This window comes from Antechinus flavipes, chromosome 3, assembly GCF_016432865.1.
Source record: "Antechinus flavipes isolate AdamAnt ecotype Samford, QLD, Australia chromosome 3, AdamAnt_v2, whole genome shotgun sequence".
Classification (NCBI taxonomy): domain Eukaryota; kingdom Metazoa; phylum Chordata; class Mammalia; order Dasyuromorphia; family Dasyuridae; genus Antechinus; species Antechinus flavipes.
The window spans coordinates 546,840,821-546,859,784 of record NC_067400.1 but is presented as its reverse complement, the minus strand read 5'-3'; the positions used below and the strand labels follow the sequence as shown (position 1 = coordinate 546,859,784).

At 35.3% G+C, this 18,964-nt stretch overlaps 1 long non-coding RNA gene across 1 annotated transcript in view; it reads right to left on the bottom strand.

Moving 5' to 3' along the window:
• The window catches only part of LOC127555231 (uncharacterized), a 47,724-nt gene extending 44,468 nt beyond the window's left edge, over positions 1–3,256 (bottom strand). Inside the window, exon 1 of the long non-coding RNA XR_007952191.1 lies at positions 3,061–3,256. This is a non-coding gene — a long non-coding RNA (uncharacterized LOC127555231). The remainder of the gene's footprint in view (positions 1–3,060) is intronic.
• Between the last annotated feature and the right edge of the window lie 15,708 nt (positions 3,257–18,964).

Sequence of the window (18,964 nt, the reverse complement as noted above, 5' to 3'; positions counted from 1 at the left end):
TTCTGAGTTTCAGGTTATATCTATATTATTCTACACATTCTCTTGATCTACTAGAAATGGCAATATATGTAGGACTTCTACATGAAATTATTCTGACTTTTACCCATCACTTTATCTTCTACAAAATTCATTTATCATATTTTTTTAATTAGACAAGTATAAATTGCCTGAATAGGGCTTTCCTCGCCCATATATAGAAATGTATTTGGAAATGGTGATTGATTTTTCAAAAATACTTTTAGTAAATAAATTTAAATATTTTTAAAACACTTTCTAATAAGCCAGGATTCTTTTTTTTTAATAGAGTTAAAAACCTTCATATTATATGGACTAGTTCTTTTAGTTCCTTGGGATACAAGTCTTCAGACTATAAAACAAGTTTCTCAATCAACTCATCTTTCATCAAACCATTGCTTTTCCTCCTCGAAATGTTAACTGTCCCTGTTTGCAATTTTGTGGTGGTTGTTTTTATAAAGTTTTTTTAAAGAAGTATCAAACAGCTCCAGTTTTTATGTCACCTGTTATTATCTTTCCCTACTATATAAAAAATAAAGAAATAACATTTTATTTCATCCAATCTCTTGTACCTTTCTGCCTATTGCAACTTGCATCCTATTTCCTGCTTTCATTTTTCTGTTCTTTAGAGTCTTTGTTGCAACCTTAAGCTCCTCCTTGTAATTTGCCCCAGTTTCCATTTTTGGTCATATTCCCATTTTTATGTCAGCTCTTTGTTAGATGAACTAGGTTTCCTCCTATCTTTCCTTCCTTTTTATACCACCCAGGGGTGGTAATTTCTTATGTTCTCCCATCTTTTCTCTTTATGCCCTTCCAATTCTTTAGGAGTCCTTTACTCTTTAAGTCCAATGCTTTTATAGATTTTTCAACTATTTCTTATTGAAACTTGTTTTTTTTAAACTTCATTTGCTGAAATTAACAACCCAATCTGTCTCTGTCCTGTGAATTATTGATAATTCTCCTAAAGTGTAGCTGAATCATTTTCATTTCAATAACCAGTTAACCTAAGACTTCTCCTTAAACATTCATCTTTTTCAATCTCTGAAGCTCACCAGTTACCATTAACAGATGCTTATTAATGACTAGCCTGAAGTGAAGTTATAATTTTAAAAACCAGACTGCATTTAAATCTATATTTTAATTATTGTTCTGTCATTCTACTAAGTGTTGAATTTGGCTAGAATTCCCTGGGCTACAAAAGTCTTCCTATGTTGGTTGATAAACAGTCCTTTAAATAGGACTGATTTTTCACAAAATAGAAAGTTATTGGGATCATTTATGTCCCCTACCCTCTAGAACACTGCTTCCTCACCTAAGCACAAAAGATTCCTTTCATTTGTATACAGTAAGAATAATCTTTTGAGAGTATCTAGTATAGAGCCAAGAGCAATTTGGAAGTTAATAAATAATTTTTGATAATGACTTTGAAAATTCTTGAATAGCTGTGCTAAAAAAAAAATAAAACCTTTAAATATAAAAGACATTAAATAAGTAAGTGGATTCTATGGCAATGTTAATCCTTCAGGAACAAAAGCACAGCAAAACAGATTCTTTTCAATCTGGTGTCTGGGAAATCAAGGCAGACACCTTATCAATGAATTAAGCACCTTTGGTCCATGCTATAATCTGAAACTTTTGTTCTCCCTACCACCAATCTCCCTCTAGCTTCCTCTCAGCTATTAGTATAACTTCTTTCTTCACAATCTCTTCACTGGTTCCCCAATGTGTTCAACATCTTATACAAGTATTCAATCCCTAGTTACCATATTTTACCCTTTTTTTAAGTATTTCACAAGGTCAGAACAATTCTGGCCTTCCTGGGCTCCTATGTTTTCTCTCACTTCAGTTTCTTGAAATCTTATTGACATAGCAAAAGGCCATGTAATATAGTGGAAAGAGTATGAGACAAAGTGAAAAATCCAGATTCAAAGCAAAGTTCTTACACTTATTAGCTGTGGGATACAAGATGAGTAGGCAAAAGAGTTCCTAGCTATCAAGATGAGTCCAAATCATCAAAACCAAACAAACTACAACCCAGGGTATAAAAGAGCTCACAGACGTGATTTCTGGGAGTTACTGCTGAAAAATCATGGATACAAGCACCACATGACTGAGAAAGAGAAAATGTTGACTCTAAAAGCAAAAACAATAGAGGGGGGAAGAGAGAGATCTATGAAGTAAATAACACAGAATTCCACTTTGTTTCCCCATTCTGGAATACATGTTAGAGAAGATCTATCAGAACCTTAAAAGGAGAACTTCACAGAAGAATTATTGAAAACAATCTTCTCTTTTATTGGGCATGATCACAGAAAAGTCAGTTGATTTAACTGGAGACACCTGAGAGAGCACAGCTGGGAGAAGTAGGACAACAAAGGACAGATACTTTAGTAGCACCCCCTCCTCAAACTGGGGCAGCAGCTAATACCTCCAAAGTGGAATGAGGAAAAAAGAAGTACAAAAGAATCAAACCGGTTCCCAAATCCTAAGTTTAGTGGAATCCTTTACTGCCAAGAGGGTCAGTCAAAAGATATGAACGAGAAACAAGTGCCTCAGTCAGCTAATACCTAGAAGAACCTCACCAAGGCAAAATGGATGAAACTACACCTTTCTATACACACTGTTAGTGATTTCATTTCTTTTCAAGACTTTCATTGCAGGTTAAAATAATAACCTGATTTCACCTATACAAAGATATTAGAGAGAGGCCAAAAATTACACGATGTTATTTATCCATCACTTGCCTACCCTCCCCATTTGAATGTCTCTGGGGTCCATATATCCTGAAGGACAGCCTTGCTAATCATTCTGACAAACTTTTATTGAACACCTACTGTAAGAAAAATACTCTGCTAGGTAAAGCAATAGGACAAGGTAAGCATAGTCTGGCAATGGAAACTCTAAACCAATATTGATAGTTAGTATCCATTAGTTTTCTGTAAACTTGTATTTAATTTAGCAAAATTTTTACTGTCCAAAGTAACATAAGGAATTTATAATTCTATACATATACTTCAAATCTATAGATAATACTTGTGTACTTACTTCTCTTTTTATTCTCTAATGGTCTGCCAGTTATCACCCTGAAAGTGTTGATCCAAGCAGAGGTCGGTCCCAAAAGCAGCCTACAATGGGCCAAGAAGAGCATCAGAAATAGGTCAGACCAAAAATCCGAGGGAAAGAAAAAGGAAGCAGGAGCAAAAAAAAATCTACGTATTTTGCTATCAAGGAATCAAAAGGAATTACATAAGGCCAATAGGCACATTTCTGAAAGAGTCTTCATTCTGAATAAGCTTAGGAGAGAAAAAAAAGAAACATATAGAGAGAACAAAAGAGAGAGGGAGGATCAATTGGCTTTGGGCCTACAAGGCTTTTTATGTAGAATTTGAAAAATCATCAACTATTTGTGGCATTTACCCAATATGAATGAAAGTCTGAGTAGCAGGCATCTATCATACAAGCATTTCCAAAATCCTAGGAATGACACACTAGAAAAATAGGACAAGGTATTCTGAAGCTGTACAACTACCTGAATCTGGTCTACTCAAATGACAAATGACAGGTGCAAATAGGCTGCAGCACTGATAGAGCACTGGCCTTGAAATCAGGAAGACCTGAATTCAAATTTGGCCTCAGACATTTATAGCTATGTGACCCTGGGCAAGTCACTTAACCCCAATTGCCTCTAAAAACAAAACCCTTCAAAAAGACAAATCTTTGTGAGGCATCGGGGGGTGGGGATTTAAAAGGGGAATTCAGAAACCATGAGAATATTTTATGTATCATGTCTAAAAATTATGTGGAACAAGATATTTTACTAAAAAGAGCTTCTGTTCAGAATTATATCCAGTTCTTTCAGAAAATTATAAATTAGGCAATTCACATGAAAGAGATTAACCTTTGCTATCACTTTGGTTAAAGTGCTTGCATAGCACTGGCCCATAGCCACACATACCACCTGGCCTTCAGATTCTGCCAATTCTCACAAACTAAGTGGGGTCAAGTTGGGTCAGTACAGGAATGGAAGACCTCCAAAGAATGTCAACAGATTGGCAGGTGATTCAATACACAGCTTCATAATCTGTTTCAGGTCTCTTAATGCTCCTGAGTAGGAAACGATGTATTCTCTGCTGATAGAACATCCCCAGTAACAAATTCATGTTCATTTTCTCCATGACAACTCGTTTTTATTACTAGATAAAGTTTTGTTTGATGGTTCCTTTTTCTTATGAAATACCTGTCTATAGCAGGTAAAACTGAAAACCCTTAGCTATATGTATACAACAAAATCCAAAAAGAACAAACAATTCTGTTGGTTTTTATTAAGGCAAACTTCTGCTTCTCAGTCCCTTTCATGCATCAGGTCATGAAAAATCAGAATTTTTTGGCCACTTATGCCTCTGTTACCTATGTATGTCACAACTCAGAAGGATTCAAAACATTCATTTCCCTTCTATCTTTAGCACTTCAATAAAAGTTCTTTCAAAGTCTATTCTACAGATATGTTAGGTAGCTACACTTTCCTTTAATAGTATTTCCTTCTAAGCAAATGCTAAATTGTTAGAGAATAGTCTCTGAGTGCTTTATATATAGATAGATATAAATATATATTTATCTATATATCCATGGAGAAAGCAATTTGCACAAAGAACTGCAAGGTACGATTAGAAACAATTATTATATTATATTGAAAAAAAATTTTAGTGCAACTCCTCAGTTTACAGTTGAGGAAATCCAAAGTCAGGGACTTTGCCAAATGATTTGCCAAAGATCACACTGTTAGTATGAACACCTTCAGAAACAATATGGTATATACATTATTAGTGTTGCTATAACTCAAAGAATTGCCAAATAACCATCTATTAAATAGAGAAACATGGGGCACCTTAATCTCCAAAATACATTTTTACCAACAATCTCCACTGTGCTCCACTGTTCAGATGATGTGAGAGATCCAAAAAAAGTACAGTTTGAACTTAAGGAGACTGTAGTGGTACTGAGGCAAGAGAACCACAGGAAGACACTGAAATAACAATAAAACACAATAGTGTAGGTCAATACAAAATAAATGGAAAGGCAACAAGAATTCTCCATTAAAGAAAAGCAAGTGAAAGGACTGATGGAATGTCTCTCTCTACTCTCTGCATTGTCAAGAAAAATTAAGAGTTTCTTAAAAGAATGGAAGAAATATGTTTCAAGAAGAAAAAAAATCATCTGAAAAGGTTTTGAACCTAAACCTATATCAACATATAAAAGAGCAGGAAAATATGATAGGATATAAAAAAAGAAAGACTCTTTAAATAGGTGGTGCAATACACTCTTATCTGAAAAGTTTTAGTGTATTTTTTAGACTTTTCAAGCTTAAAACACATTAAAATTTAGAGGGTACCATGTGTAATAAAGTTTGCAAAGGATCTCCATAGCAATGTTATGAGCCAACTAGTACAAATATATTATTCTCATTGATAGATAAGGGACCTAAAGCTGAGAGAAAATAAGAAACTTGACTATGGTTATACAATTAATATATATTGAAGTCAGAATTTAGACCTAATTCTATTGACTCCAGCTCTACTCTCTTCATGAGAGAGGTATTTTGTCTCAGCAAGTTTTTCTAATAAAATATTCTATGACTTTCTTCACCCTCATGAATATGTGCCTTGGTTGTAAAAATATGAAACATAGCATTAAATTTTAATATGACAAATCCTAAAATACTACCTTGGGGAACAAGTGTTTTCTAGAGAGGCACTGAGTTGAAGAGAAATAGTACTGGAGGAAAAGACAGAAGATTGGGATTCTTGTTTTTAAATCATCACATACCATTGCAATTATACTGAAGCAAGAGAATCATAGAAAAACATTGAAATAACAATAAAACTTTAGCTCAATTTCTTCATCCCTAAAATATATGCAATCATACCTACCTTGCCTATTTTCATGAATATCAATTAAATCATGTATATGAAAGCATTTTGAAAAGTTTATAGCACTATTCAAATCTACAGGACTCTATATTTATCATTAATCAAGAAGCATATGTGTTAAGCTAAGTTCCAAGGAGCTAGGCACTGTGCTAAGTACTAGGGATAGGAAGGATGTTTTTACAAGGAAGGGGCTCATGATATCTACTGGTCTACAAAGCAGAGCCTCTGGAGAGCTATAAACAAATGTAAAACAAGTATTTAAAACACCAATCCTATCACTTAGAAAGGAAATGATCAGAATTAAATTACTAGGCTAGGGAAATAAATGAATATTTATTAAGCACTTACTATGTGCCATTATACTAAGTTGTAGGGAATAGTAGTAGAAAAGGCAAAATAGTCTCTGCTCTCCAAATTCTCATACTATAATTAGGAGAAAGAACACTAAGAGTAGATTCACTTGAAAGTTGATGGGCCCAGAATTCCCAAGGTTTCAGAGGCCAGGCAGATGGCAAAATTCAGATACTTAGCTATATCAGTCTACCAAATAATAATTGGGGGAGGTTGAGGGGTATAGAAATAGAATTGATGATGAGGCAAGGGCAGAACAAATGATCAAAGCCCAGAGGTCCTCCTTCTCATTAGAAGGAAGAGAGTTGTCAATTTCCATCTCCTCCAAGGCTTGTGAGCAGCCCAAATGGGTTCCTGAATGATGCCAGAGAGGGACACTCCCAGTGTTGGTAGATTCTACCTCCTGGACCTTCTGTATTAATTCTGAGACTAGGAGAGGAGGGAAGAAAAGGAGAATATAGTTACAGCTTCTAAAGCTAGGGTTTGAGACTCCACATGGAGTCTTGTAACTGAATGTGAGGGTCATTAAATTATGATTTATTATCAGTAAATGTTTGATTTGTATCCTGTTTTATATACTTATATACTTAGGGTCACATAAAAATTTCTCAGGTGATAAAAAATTGCAAGTGGGAAAAGTTTAAGAAGCTCTAGATGGTAAGAGTCTATTATTAAAGCCATCTGAGAGGATTTGTTAAAAGTTCTAAAAGTAAGATGCTTTTAGAAGATCCAGAATCAGATGGGAGTTGGTCTAAATTGGGAGGAGCTCAAGAATACATCTGAGTTCTAGCCCAGGTTCAGAAGTACCAAGCATGCTATAACTCTGGCAGCCAGAGCTTTGCCAAACAGACAAAGGCATTTAGGTAAGGAAATTCCCTACCTGGTAATTCAGAGACAGTCATCCTCTGATAGAGGCCAGACAAGAATGGGGTTAAATATTGGAATACTCTTTTTTAAAATTTTTTCCAAAATGTAAATCTCCCCAAAATGAACATTTTATATATCCAGGAGGATACAAAAAGAGGAATATACCTGAAACCACAAATTTTTACTTCATACCACTTGTTTTTAAAGTATATAATAATTCTACATATTATTTTCAAAACTGTCTTACTTATCTGTGTTTCCTTCTGAAATTCCTTCTGTTCTCTCCTATGAATTTTTTGGTAATGTTTCAAAGTGGGCTGTTGCCTTTCCTGGCACACTGTACTTTCTATAGGACTCTTCATGGTACTTCTGCATTCCTACCCACTCAAACTGTCTTTACCACAAGAGAAAAAAAATTTTTAGTTGTGCTTCTGGTACTTAGGCCCAACCTAGCATGTATTATATATGTTGTTTTTGAGAGGGGGGTGATTAATCTCTTGGGATTATAGAATATGCCAAAGTTCTGGATAGTGGTTTAACTTTCCAAATTCCTCAGTTACAAAATGAACTAATAATCTAGTTCAAATTAAGTATTTATTAATTATAACTTGCTAATTCCTACTAAACAGATTAAATTCTTCAAAGAACATTATTTGAATTAAATTTCTTGGAATTGTTTCTTTGGAAGCATTGTGTTCAGCTCCATAAGAAGCAGCACATAGAGTATTAAGCAATATGTCTAAGCCAGAGTTTATGTAATTCTTCAGTTATTATAGTATTTCTTTACTAAAATGGCATATCTACTTCATAGGTCACATATAAAAATAAAATCAGCATATGAACTAAAAAGCTACTGACCCAGCTTTGCACAGGGACCAAAGGAGACTGACTAAAGTGTTTAGTTTTCATGTTCTCAAAGCACTGAGGACAGTAGACAGGAGGCTGAATTGATCTACCTGAGCCATTCCATAGGACTTGCTCAGAGCTGCCCTTCCTAGTTCTGGTCAACCACATGGGAGCTCTGGGGCTCATTTCTGGCCTTTTGTGACTCAGGGCCAAAGAGTTCTTATTGGGTAATCACAAAAGTTCCCTAATTGGCTACCAAGCCAGAAGAATTGCTGACTCAGGGATGTACAAAAGTAAGTATTTGTCCCTCTGCCATTCTCTGCATTTCCAGCTTTGAATTTTATGAGAAATATTCTGAGCTAATTCCTAAGAGTCAGGAAGGGAAGGAATGATTGCCCATCTCTCTCACCCATAGTTTATTGTGATCCTGAGCATTCGTATTGCTAATCTAGTCTGATTCTAAGCCTCTCCATAGATTTTGCCTCTTTTGTGTTTCCTGATCTTGAGTGAACAAAAATCACAAAGGAAGTTATGTTCAAAATACAGGCAATCAACCACATGGAGTTTATTAGCTCCAGAGATTACCACGGAGGTTGGAATGGAACACAAGGAAGAATGCCCAGATACCAAGAGGTCTGGCCCAAGCATGATCATTTTGCCAAAAAAGTAAAGGGGCAATGAAAAGACAAAGTGAAATACAAAACACCTAACTGGTAATCCTGCAAACAATTCTCTGTTCTGGTGAAACTTAAATATTCTTCTAGAAGATTGTACTAATAGTTTTGTTACCATTAATTTAGTTATTAAATTCTGTTCTGTTAATATATACTCACAAGGGGTTTTTTGTTTTGTTTTGTTTTTGATGTTTAGCTTTTCCTTTGTACACAGAAATAAATTGCCACTTGTCATTGCCCTCAGATCTTTGTTGCAAAAGGACCATGCTTTGGGCCAGTCCTCTGGTTTGGTAGCTGACTTTTCCAGGAGTGGGTGTAGTAGTTGCTGAGGACTCTCCTGTTCCATTCCAACCCTTATGAGATCAATAGACCTATTAAACCTACAAGGTTGCCTAAATCTATATATATCTACTTTGGTGTTCTAGTTCACCTAAGATCAGAAATGAACAAATAGATCTAAATATTTTAATCAAAAAAGAAATTCTTCTCTGAAGAATTTAGGCTGTTCAATGGGAATTAGGAAATTATAACTAATGAATATTTAAATAGTCTTAAAGCATTAAGGATTTTTTAACTGAGGGATTTGGAAATCTAAACCACTGCCCAGAATTTGGGTGCCCCATCCCACTCTTAAGAGATAAAAAGCTCATAAATGTATAATCCAGATTTAGAAGCATATAGTGAAAATTCACATACTTTTTGGTCTTATTTGGAAGCTGAATTAAGTACCCTGTGTGATTTGTATTGTATATTGAATACTTTTTTACTCCTTCCTTTTAGAAAAGTTCTTGAGTATAAGCCATAACAAAAATCATTCCCTAAAACAATGAGTTGAAGGGATTTAACAAATCAAAGAATATAAGAAAGAAAGCCTAAAGGGTCTTCTAGCACTGAATATAGTCCTTTTCATCTGCCTGGGTATAAAACAGGGAGTGTCATAATACCCTGACCACTGCAGTCCCAGTCATAGTTCCTCTAAGATAGAACAATACGTGGATTCTCATACCTGAAGCTCATCTAGTACAACCCCATTATTTTACAGAAGTAACTAAATTTCAGAGGGACCCAAGGTCACTGTCAGTAAATGACAAGTCCTTGGTCTTGATTCCAAATCTAACGTATTATAATATTTCATGATCAATAAAAATCTATTTCAAAAAAAAATTTATGTAGAGCTTATTATAAAATATCTTTGAAACCCAAACAAGAGTCTAAATTCAACGGATCTAAATGGTCTTTGATTTAAGAACACTAAGTAAATAAAATCCTACATTTAGAATCATAATATTTACAACTGGGAAAGGCTTTAGCAGATATATACTTAAGGATTCAGATTATCAAAGAGTTCTGCATATATTAGCTCATTTCACTTAACCTCTGATAGAAAACTGTTAATAAAGAATTCCCCATCCCTTGGAGGTAGCCTGTTTTTATACCACATAGCCATATTCATCATAAAGTTCTCCCCAGTTTCCTTCTTTGTGTGCTCCCATTTATCAATACACTTGCTAAAATATGATGCCTAGACTCAGCTGCCATATTCCAAACAGAGTAAAAGAAAAAAAACTTGGGACTCAAGAAACCAAGATTCTATGAATAAGCTTTTCCATTAACCAACTATTTGACTTTAGAGAAGTCATTTAACTCCTTTGGTTCTAAAAAATATAGCAATTTAAATAGATGCCATTTACAACTCCTTTTGGCTCTAAAAGTCTATGACTGCTAATTCTTGATCAGTGTAGAATACTAAATACTGATTATTCCTCGTGTCTGGACACTTTATTTCCATTCTTAAAACTTTATAGTATATTAGCTTTTCAACAGCTATGATCCAGTATAGGATCCCAGTCCCATCAAACTTTTGTGAACAGCTAAAATTCCCTTGTTAAAATATGATGCCTAGACTCAGCTGCCATATTCCAAATAGAGTAAAAGAAAAAAAAAAAACTTTGGACTCAAGAAACCAAGATTCTATGCATAAGCTTTTCCATTAACCAACTATTTGACTTTAGAGAAGTCATTTAACTCCTTTGGTTCTAAAAAATATAGCAACTTAAATAGATGCCATTTATAACTCCTTTTGGCTCTAAAAGTCTATGACTGCTAATTCTTGATCAGTGTAGAATACTAAATACTGATTATTCCTCATGTCTGGACACTTTATTTCCATTCTTAAAACTTTATAGTATATTAGCTTTTCAACAGCTATGTCCCAGTATAGGATCCCAGTCCCATCAAACTTTTGTGAACAGCTAAAATTCCCTTGTTTCTTCCATTCTGTTTTCATATAATAACACAAATGTAGGAATTTTTATTTAATAAATTTGATCTTCATTATATACTTTAACAACAATACTATATGATGATCAATTCTGATGTGGCTCTTTTAAACAATGAGATGAACCAAATCAGTTCCATTTGTTCAATAATGAATAGAACTAGCTACACCCAGAAAAAGACCTCTGGGAAATGAGTGTGAACCACTCCATAGCATTTCCAATCCCTCTGTTTTTGTCTGTTTGCATTTTTTATTTCCTTCTCAGGTTAATTTTACATTATTTCAAAGTCTGATTCTTCTTGTGCAGCAAAATAACTGTATAGATATGTATACATATATTGTATTTAACATATACTTTAACATATTTAACATATGGTCTACCATATAATTTTTGTCCTTACAAATCTCATATTTAAGAAGTGTTTTTAATAAGTGTTTATTTAATAAATTGGAACATAAACTTTTGAAAGGGTGGACGTTGAAAACTATCTTTGTATGTATTTTGAAAATAAAAAGATATTATTAAAAATTTTTAAAAAGAAAATAAATAAATTTGATTTTTTAGATTTCAGGAGACAGAGATGCAAGATGTCAAATTTGGTTTGAATCTTGATTCTGTGAAGAAATCCATCTCTCTTACCTTTGTGTCAGGAGTGTCCTTAATAACACTTTAAGATTATCCAGTGTGTCCATCCAAATAATTCAAGGTCAAGCTTAGTGAAAATATAAATAAGCACTACTGAACCAAATTTGATGTCACAGGTCTCATTTTCACCTTTCTTTCTATATATCATTAGAGACTATTACTCCTGATCAATGCATACATACATGAAACATCTTGCACATCTTAATAATACAAGAGCAAATAATCTAAGTAAAATTCCACATTGTCATCATCATCACACTTCCCAGGCTTTCCTGCTTCACTTTCAAACCAGGCCAAATTGTTGTTCATCCATCATTTTCAAAAAGGACCACATCACAATGTTGGGATACAGTACAGTATGTTTGACTGTGGCTGATCAGGCAATACAAGTTTGGAAGGCTCTACCAAATGTCAGATACAAATAGTCTGTTAGAACATATGGGATGGAGAAGTCTCTGAATTTGTGCGGCTCATGTTTCCTGTGTCCTACCACAATTCTGCTTTACGTATGGTGGATAATACCTTCTTTGATGCTGTGCTTTGAGATCCTGTGCCAATTATCTCCCATGTTTCACAACTGACACTAAAGTTCTTCAGAGAAACTTGGAGAGTGTCCTTGTACCTTCTCCTGACCATTATGTGAGAGTATTACTTTGTGCAAATTCTCCAAAAAATAATTTCTTAGGTTCTTAGGTTCACATATACTTGGTATTCAGGCCAAGTTTGAATAGTTGGCAGTTTGGCTCAAGGGAGGACCTCAATGTCCAGTACCTCATCTTGCCAGGTAATCTTCAGAATCTTCCTAAGACAATTCAAGTGGAAACAGTTTAACTTTTCCAGCATGGCACTGATGATACTATCCAAGTTTCATATACACAGAACAGCAAAGTCAGCACAACAGCTCCATAGAACTTCAGTGTGGTATGCAGCCCAATATCTCTTCTCTCCCACATTTTGTTTTGAATCTTTTCAAACATTGAGCCAATTCTGACAATTCCTGCATCAATCTCACCATCTATATGGACATCCATGGAAAGTACACTGCCAAGGTAAATGTAGCTGGTAGGAAGCAGAGGGAAAAGGGGAAAAAGGTCTTCACATACTTGAGGTAGACATTTCTCCAATTCAGATGGATTTGAAGCCTGTCAGTTACCCTTGACCTCATTAAGCCATTTGATAAGATGGTTGTACCAAGGTATAGTAAATACTACAGTACATACTATAGCAACTTGGAGCTATCGGTGCAAGTCGAATGACAGGCAGATACTAAAGGCAGATGAGCATCCCTGAAAAGGGCTTGGGCAGCCCTCATACCAGAGGTGCTAGTCCTCCCTGAATACCAAATACTCTGAAGTCCAATTAATGCACAGCTCACCTCACCAATAGCCTCACTTCCCACATCCCTGCACTCATTTCACCAAGGCTGATTTCAGAATTTTCTAACTTTCACTATGCCCTAGCAATCTTTCTGCCCTTTCCTCAACTCTTGCTAGAAAAATTTATCTCTACCATTATAATCAAGCATTCCACACTTATAGCAACTCCACAGTTGTAAGATTTGTGCAAAGAACTTGCCCACAGGAACAGCAGTACCTCTCTTCATCCTAACCCAAACTACTGATACATTTATATAAAAGAAAAATTAAAAAACACAAAATAATTTAAATTGCAAAACAACTCATTTTTCAAAAGTTGTAACAAATAAAAATGCACTTCAATAGCAAGCTTTCAATACATATAAAATAATCCAATTTATAAAAATATTTACAATTTACAAAAATATTTAAATTGAACATTTTAGGAATGCTTTCATTGTATAACACAAGTGAATGCTTTAGTAATTAATAGCTGATTTTTTTTTGCATCATGTCTGTGTCTGTTCTTACCAGGTACCTGATATAAACCAGATCAGTGTAATGCATACATTTAAACTATGTAAATATAAAGATCAAATTTATTAAATATTTTCACTTTCATTTTCAAAGTAAAAAAGCAAAGAGTATGGTATCTTTGGTGAAAATCCTATGCTATCCAATTTGATAAGTGCCTCATGTGGTTTACTATATCTAGTTGGCTCCAATCATGCTTCTTCCCTTTTTATCTCATTCATCTTTTTTACCAGCCATCACTCCAGTACCCTCCACAACTCTTTCTAACTCTGGAACTATATCAAATCAGCATTGTCATTGCTACTGAAATGGTGTGCCGATCTATTCTTGTATAGCTCCACTCACCATTTCTGTGACTTTTCAAACCAAACATCCTATCCATAGCTGACCATCATTCTTCTATATGATATATGAGCTATCTTTTTTTTAAAAAATGAGATCCTTGAGAGTAGAGATTAGTACAGAGTTTAATTGGCTAGATATGTCCTCAACTCTTAGCATCCTGTTTGATATATAGTAAGCATTTAATTATGCCTTTTTTCTTTGTCTTGCATCTAACAATTCCTTTCCTTGTCACTGCTCAAATTTTTCTCTGAATCACTTTAGTATTTTCTGCTCTTTCATTTTCCCTCAAATTTCATGATGACGAAGATGATAGCTAGCATTTATATAGTGCTTTGAAGTTGGCAAACATACTTGTGTTATTTCTGTAAGTCTTCACAACAAACCTAGGTATTATTGTTTATTTTATAGATAAGGAAGCTGAGTGTGATTAAAGGACTTTCTCAGGTTTATACAGCTATTAAAAATTTGAAGCAAAATTAGAAATCAGGTCTTCTGACACCAAGTCCAACACTCTACCAACTGTGCCATCTAGCCACTACTCATATTAAAAATATTAATAATTATTAAGTTAATATTAACACCAACTAATATTAATTAAATTAATGATGATTAAATAAATTATATTAATATTAATTTTTATGCTTATATTCTAGGATATTTTTCAAATTACATTCATAGCTATGGTCTCATTTTCATGTTCATAACTTTTTGAAGCAGATATGATCATACATTTAATGTCAGAAGAAGCCTTAGAGTTCAACTTGTCCAGTTGCCTCATTTTACAAGGTCACTTGTTCAGGTCACTTGCTCATGGTCACAATAGGTGAAAGACTTAGGATTTGAATGTAGGTTCTGTAATTCCCAAATCCAAAGATTTTTCCTGCTGCCTTACAATGACACCTCCATTTAATGGCAAAGCTGAGACTAGAACCCTGGACTCTAAACCCTAACCTGTTGCCCTTTCCACTAAGAGATATTCACAACAAAGTATTATAGCTTCTGTTAGAGTTGATAAATGTGTCACTGATTTTTTTTCGAATACTAGAGTGCTAGGTACACTACACAAAATTCAACATTACAAGGGTTAGGAAAAAAAGTTTCCGGACCAATATCACTTCCTTTGATCAACAGTTTTCTCCACTTCATTGTTCACTACATTGTCTACACTTCCCTGTTAGTCACTGTGAGTCAAGAACTCTGTGTTGTGCCCAGCTGCAGACATGCACTGCTGGCTCCCCATTTGTGAGTCCAACATATTTGTGGGGCCCAGAAGCTAAATCCATCTAACCAGGCCTCTTTCCTCTGTTGCTGTGAAGCGTCTAAGTTCGACAGTCTTTGGGGATTTCCCCTCAGCCACCTGTTATTGTGGCCATGTGCACACACAGCCTAATCGGTTTGTTTTGATCAGTGTGTTCCAAAGGGGAAGCAAGGCTATATTTAATTTAATTTTTTTAATCCCCTTGAATATTTGGGTGACTGTAGCAAAGAACTTGGGACTTTTCCAGTCTCTATTCAAAAACAGTTCTTCCATTTTGGTGGCTACTTTATGAAGGACATAACATAGCATAAACAGCATATATCCCACAAGCGGCAATTGCCTGACTGACACCCTTTACTTTGGGATAGTTAGAGATACAGGCAGTCATTATCTTAGCACTCTACTGGATGACCTGGAGAAAAAAGGCAAAAGAAATGGAAAACAAGAGACATATATCCTGAGATATAACTAGAAATCATTTCATCTGCTGCTAAAGTATTGATGGGAGATTGAGTGGAGGGAAAGGACATCTTGGTGCCCTTATTTATATGGAGTTTGGAGGGAGGAGTGGGTCCTGTAAAGGATGTGGGAAATGGGCTGGGGGTGGTGCTACAAGGGAGCAAGAAGCCCTAAAGAACTAGTAGAAAATAATATCCAGAAGTACTTAGCAGCCAGAGAAAGAGTACACTGCCCCACTCCTTGTCGGCATAGTGGAATAAAGCACAGTTTGCCTTATAAAATTGTTCCTATATGATTTAAAATAGCTAGACATAATGCACACATAAATAGTAAGCAACTGAGGGAACAGGAAGAATTAAGGACAGGCCTGAATAAATCTTCATTCATCCATTCACTCATCATCATCAACAACAGTAACAATAACTACAGGCTCAGTACTGCCCTTCATCCTGGCCCTCATGAATCCTATAACATTGAGTAATAGTCCCTGATCCTAATATTGCACTTTGAGACTTGCAAAGCCCTTACCATATTTATCTTCCTTATTCCTCATGAAAATTCATTGAAGAAGATGCTATTATTACCCTCCCTTTTACAGAAAAGGAAGCTGAAATTTAGAGAGGCTAAATGACTTACCTATGAACACACAGCAAGCTACTGTTAGAGGGAAGATTGAAACCCAGGGCTCCTCTGACTACATGCTGAGCTCTTTTTCCATTGTACCACATGGCTCTTTTAACCTAATTAGGAAATGTGTACTAGAATTATATACAGCCCTAATTAGTTGTATGCAGAACACTATAACAGATACTCTGTCATGTTACCGAGGAAGGTATTGACACGGTAACTACTCTGAAGAACTTACAACTTTATCTGCTCTATTTATATAGTTCACAAAGGTGGTATAAGAAAGGTGTACAAAGAAAGGTAATAATTAGAGGAATGGGAAAGGAGATAAAGGAGAAGCACAGGGTTATTGGAGGCACTGGAATCTGATTAAAATCCTTCTGATATGTCAGGTACTCCAGCATTACACCTTGAGTGTGTGGAAACGGGAATAATAGATAAAATGGGGAAAAAAAGGTAAATTGAGGCCAGGATGAGAAGGGCTTTAAAAACTAAACAGAGGAGCTTATATAGATCCCAGAAACAATAGAAAGTCATTAGTTATTGAGTAGGAATGACATCTTTAGACTTGCATTGTAGGAAAATCACTTTTTCCTAACTATGAAGAGGATAGATTAGAGAGCAAAAAGATGAGTAAGGAAAACTAATCATAAAGTCTCTGCAGAAGATCAAGGAAGAGATGATAAATACCTGAACTAAGACTGTACTACTTTCATTCATAGACCCCCACATACCAGCCAAAATGAGCTATTTACTATCTCATACTTTTTCATGGGATATCCATTCACACCATCTTTTGCATTCCCAAATTAAATCTATGGACAGACACAACCCTTCAAAATTCAGTTCAAATGCTACCTTCCCCATGAAGCTTTTCTTGATTCCCTCAATCAGAAATGATTCCTTAGTCCTCTCAAATCATCTTGTTTGTGTGTCTCTACTTCACTTTTTCTTGTTCTAGTTTTTTAGTTTAATCATTTATGTATATCTTATGGGTTTACTAGATTTGAAGCATTCTGAAGACAGATTGTTTTATTTTGCAAGTCTTATTCAATGTCCAGTACAGTGCTTTATACAGAGTAAATGCTTAATAAATATTTGTCAAATTGCAGTTTGCTGTTGAACTTGCCCAGTTCACAGGCACAGAAGTAATTGCCTGAGTCTGAACTCAGACAGTAGACACTTTTTTCCCTCTCTCCAGCCAGGATCACACAGTGAAGGAATGTGAGGATGGATAGTCCCTTCCCCCAAGTACAAACTACAGATAAAAACCATTTTATGCATTTCCTAGGTTAATGACAGAGTTTTAGAAATGTTAATTTTTGAGGGGCCAAAGATTGTCTGGAAGGAAATTACACAATAGATGAAAAGCTTTAGAAATTAGAAATCTGAGGACAGATGAAGCTGCCAGTCTGAGACTAGAATGAACTGAGGAAGTCAGGAGGGGCAGCAAGATTGAAAAGGATGACTTTGTAGCGACTTTGGGATTAGAGAAAAAACAACCACTAAGGGTGTTTGGGAGCTATTCAAAAGGCAATAAGATCTGAAACAGAGGAATGTACCTAGAGAACCAAAGGATTTCTTTTGTTTCCTCAAAGGCCAAAGGAATTGAAATCATGCTGGACAGGAGTTACCAAAGGACAGAAGTAGGAAGAGAAACCAGACTTAAAAAAAAAAAAAAAAAAAACTTGAAGTTCTCAGGGAACCAGACAAGAGAAAAGCCTGAGCTGGGGAAGGACATGAACTTTGTAACCATGTTATGTGCCTCTCATTCACCCACCTTAATGTGGTTTGCATTGGGGAATTCCTCAGAAAGCAGTTTCTAGTCTAAATGACCAGCTGAATGTCATGTTGAGGAGGCAAAACAGAAGCAAGTAAAGGAGCTAGGGAGAATCCTGGAGTGGTGAAAAGAGTATGTTTTTAGTCAGAGGTGTTGGGATTAAATCTCAACTCTGTTTATCTGGACCTGTGAGGGGGAAAGTGTGTGGAAGAGAAGGGGTGGGGTTATTCTCTCAGTTCCCTAACCATTAAATTTCAGGTAGTGGCAATAGAAGTGATTGAGTGACAAATGCCAAGAGTTTCAAAGTGTTCCTTTGTTGCTCCCTAAGCATTTAATAAGAAGTCTTGTTTAGGGGAGGAAACCTCACTTAGTTTTAACTTTCCAGTTCACTAACTTATCTACTAGACCATACTACCTCTCTGGACTATGAATAGGAAAAATAAATAAAGATTTGATTTTAAAATATTTGTAGAGTTTTGTTTATTTAATAAGCAGAAATGTCTCAACCTTATTTTAGATAATGTAACTGAATTCTGTCTGGAATGATACCACTATCTGTGTTTCAACTGTAAGAAATCACTGGAGAAACACATTTTCTAAACTAGTGATGTAAACTGCACCTTCCAGATTTGCACATTTGCAAAGCAGCAGGTTAGGCACTAACTGACATTACCAACTAATAGCTAACTTGCCCATTTGCAATGAGCACAAATCTACTCAGCCAGGGCAAGTTCAGTAGTCAATTTTGAAAACTTGGTCACAAGAACTCAAAAGATCATATTGTTTCTGCCTCCTTGCCCCAAGATATGAGCAACACGAAAACTGTCTATTAGTGTTAAGTATCACTAGGACTCCAATCAATAGGAATAAATCCAGTTACACCCTGTATTTGCTGAATTGACTTAGGCAAGTTGCTTCATACTTATACCTATTTCTCCATTTGGAAATAGGATAATAATCTCTTCCCATTACTAAATTATTAACTAATGATTGGGATGCATA